Source organism: Aethalodelphis obliquidens, unplaced genomic scaffold, assembly GCF_003676395.1.
Source record: "Aethalodelphis obliquidens isolate GAN/ISIS:26980383/991018 unplaced genomic scaffold, ASM367639v1 scaffold1, whole genome shotgun sequence".
NCBI lineage: Eukaryota > Metazoa > Chordata > Mammalia > Artiodactyla > Delphinidae > Aethalodelphis > Aethalodelphis obliquidens.
The window spans coordinates 49,972,325-49,976,388 of record NW_020837945.1 but is presented as its reverse complement, the minus strand read 5'-3'; the positions used below and the strand labels follow the sequence as shown (position 1 = coordinate 49,976,388).

Here is a 4,064-nt window from a genome sequence, read left to right as displayed (position 1 = left end):
TTTACATTCTAAGTGTTTTCTCTTTTTAAACTTTGCCTAACCAGATATTTGCTACATACACATAAGCTGCCCAAAAACAATTTAAAAACATTACTTATAGTGAAATATAATCTATCTTTACCCCCCAATTTTCCCTATTATTAATTTATCTATTAACTCATGCACAATATTTATTGAACTACTGTTTTGTACAAGTCATTTTGTTTAGGTACTAGATGTAGGTTGACATTCTAGTGAAGTATGAACTCATGACCCCTGGTTTACGAAACCAGGGCTCCAACCACGATCAGCAAAAAGAGGTTGTAAAGCTAATAACTGTTCATTGTTTGAGCTTCTGGAAGAAAATCTTTCTAATTCTGACAAGGAGTTATCTTTACATATCATTCTTATTCATGGTGTAATAATAATTTCAAGCATTATTATTGTTATTATTCTCTGTAATTATATAATAATCATGACAGCTCATTTCTAACTCTCCAGAGAGAAGAGGAAAAATCTATAGGGAAGATGATGAGAGAGATTAGACCAAATGGTCTTGATAAATTTTCTATTGTAATTTTAAACAAAGCCCTAGACACCATCTGACTAATTGCAGATATTTCTGGAAAGCTTGAAGGTCTCCAAATAATTAGGTTGGGAAGAGGGGGAGATCAGTTAGGAAGCTGATATCTCCCTGGTCACTGCTACAAACTAGCATTGGCCTGCAGGCCTAGGTGGTGCTGGCTGTGTGAGCCCATCTCGGAGGCTAATTTGGTCTCAGAAGCAATGGCGTGTCTATGCAATTTGGGAAAGCATTTTGGCCGTAAGAAGAATTTCAAAGCAAAAGTTCAAAGAGAAAAGAAAGAGGAAACTTGAAATTAAATTTAAAGTGTATTTGTTATAACCTGAACAAACAACAATTTTATGTGCACTAACCAAAATGCTCTGTCATTCTTCATCAGTAACTGTTCATTCAAATCCCTTTGCTAAAGAGTAAAGAAGTATCCAGGGGACTGGTAAATCTTGATTTGCTTCATTAAGTCTGCTGAAAACAAAACAAAACAAAACTTGATAAAGGCATCTTATGACGATCTGGCTATCATTATTATTCTCATCCAACACAACTAATCTGATACAGTGAAAGGAACATTAATAGAATTGTTTTTAAATTTAAGAAAAAGATAATGATACGCTCGCGAGATCTCAGACCACCGGACCCGGAAGGTTCTTAGGAAGTTGAAGGGCCTGGAGGAGGCCCGGGAACAAATGGCCGCTGCTGGATCATGCTGCTACGAGAGGAGAATGGCTGTTGCAGCCGGCGTCAAAGCAGCTCCAGCGCAGGGGACTCAGACGGGGAGCGCGAGGACTCGCTGGCTACGCACGCTAGGCAGCAGCTGGAGGCGCTGCTCAACAAGACCATGCGCATTCGCATGACAGATGGGCGGACACTGGTCGGTTGCTACCTCTTCACCAAGCGTGACTGCAGTGTTATGCTGGGCTCGGCGTAGGAGTTCCTCAAGCCGTCGAATTCCTTCTCTGCCGGGGAACCTCGTGTGCTGAGCCTGGCCATGGTACCTGGACACCACATCCACATCGTTTCTATCGAGGTGCAGAGAGAGAGCCTGGCGGGGCCTCCCTATCTCTGAACATGATTGCGCATGCCTTTCAGACTGCATTAAATCTGTAACCGAAAAGAAAAAAGAAAAAGATAATGATAAATATCAATGTTGGCAGCAGAAAGCCTATGTTTTGGCTGTAAGATATAAAGGGATAAAAGTTATTCCTTGCCGACGGTCTTCATTTATGTATTTACACACTGAATTTCTTGCATAGATCCATTTCTTCCTGATGGGAATATTGATAATAGCTTTTGCAACAACCACAGCACAGAGGGCCATAGAAATCCTTGCGTCACTCCAATCTCTGCGTCTGTCATCACATGGCCTTCTTTCTTCTGAGCGTGTTTGTATGTCTCCAAATCTCCCTTTCTTTTAAGAACACTGGTCATTGCATTTAGGGCCCGCCCTAATCTAGGATGGCCTCATCTTAACTTGACTACATCTGCAAAGACCCTATTTCCAAGTAAGGGCACATCTGCAGGTACCAGGGATTAGGATTTGAGCATATCTTTTTAGAGAATGCAATTCAACCAATTAAAAATAGGTTAAATGCATATTTAAATTCTCTAAACCTGGAAGGCAGGAACAGATGAGGGAAATGGTTTTCAGAGCAGTAGCTATCAATTCAATTTTTAAATGTAAATCCTGAGGTTACAGGGAAGGAAATCTCTCTGTATGATTATGCAGAGCAAGAACAGACGTGCAATCCCATGAATGCTGACATTCTACATATAAGAAAGGTAAAAAGGAGTATATGCATCCAAGTCAAGCAGCTAGGCACTAGCAGTTCATGAAATATTACACTTTAGACTCTGGAAATAAGGCAATGGATGGCAGTGGGGAACAGGAAGGAAGTGTGTTATGCCCATTTCACAGAAAAAGAAACTGAGGATGAGAAAGTTTACATAAACTGACCAAAGTCAAGCAGCTAAGAAGTAACAGGATTGGGATTCAAAATCTTTCGGTCTGGGCCCAGAGTTCTTAAGTTTTTCACCATTATATTCCTTCTTAAAGAAATGGTTCAATGGAAATTGTTCTAGTTATGGGAATATCTAGATATGGGACTATCATATCAGATATTCCTTGTAAACTGATACACACAAATGCCTTTGCCTAGACCTTCCCTGGGCAACTAATTTCCCAGGAAATCTCTTGGAAGTGCTATTATACTTGAAGTTCAATATTCCTGTTCCTGGATATTTCTTTGTACCAGAGATGAAGCTGATGAATTCCTTCAGATAATGTTGTAAATATCTGGGCACAATTCTACTTCAGACAAGAAAACTTACTTGCATTTCCCCCAAAGTCCATGATCCACAGATCACTGTGCCTTGCCCAAGCTGTTCACTTCTGTTGTAAGGATTCATTGCCCTTTTCTTCCCAGCTGTCTTGGCCAGCTGTTATTTAGAATTCCAACCTACATTTTAAGTGTTACCCCCACATAGGTTCATTTCCTTATCCCTCTCCACCACCCAGACTGAGTTTAATTCTCCTCTCCTGTAGCTGTTTGGGATCTACAGCAGTGGGCACTCTTACCAACCAAACATAATTCACACCTTCCTTCTCCTTAACAGAACCTGGAAATTATTCAAGTAGCCAACCCCATCCACAAATCTAGGTACTCAGAGAAAGCTAACCCACCTCCACCTTGAAGGATGCCCTTCATTTTTGTTAAAACATCATTGTATCAGTAAGGTATTGCCAACCACGAATTTCAGTAGTTTAAAGCTATTGCAGTTTGTTAATGATCATGATTATGTGGGTTGGCTACTATAATCTTCTTGTCTATGCCAGCTCAGCTGGAGCTGGATCTAGAATGACCTCAGATGGATGGTCCTCAGCCTCAGTTGGGACCTTAGCTAGAATGGTTTGGAAAGCTGAGAGCTCTATCTCCCCTTGGGCTCTCATCCTCCAGCAGGCAAAACTAGGCTTCTTCACTTGGTGATAAAGGATTCCCTAGCAGAAGGAGAGGGCAAACCCCAATGCACAATCATTTTCAAGCCTTTGCCTTTTTCACAATTGTTAATGCCTGTTAGCCAAAGCAAATCACATGGCCAAGCCTCTACTCAAAAGATGGAGAGAGATTCTACTCCTGAAGCAGCAAAGTCACATTGCAAAGGGGTGAGCATACCTGAAAGGGAAGAGTTGCAATCAACTTTGTCAATAAGACCTGAAGTGATCACCTTATTCAAAATTACAATTTAGCCCTACCCAAGCACTACTGATCCCCTTTAACCTGCTCTTGTTTCCATAGTATATGTCACATTCTAACACGCTGTGTTATTTACTTATTATGTCTATTGTTTTTCTGTCTTCTCCTTTAAAATACATGCTCCCAAGGTAGAAATCTTCGTTCACTAATTGATCTACTTAGTAGACTATCTGACACATAGTAGTGGCTCAAGATATATTATTTGAATGAAAGTGTGAAAGGCCCATCAATAACCCAAGGCCAATGGGAACCTC

The 4,064-nt window shown here is 40.7% G+C and overlaps 1 pseudogene; it reads left to right on the top strand.

The window, feature by feature from the left end:
• Positions 1–1,262: 1,262 nt before the first annotated feature.
• Positions 1,263–1,757, top strand: LOC113619073 (N-alpha-acetyltransferase 38, NatC auxiliary subunit pseudogene; annotated as a pseudogene).
• The last annotated feature ends 2,307 nt before the right edge of the window (positions 1,758–4,064 follow it).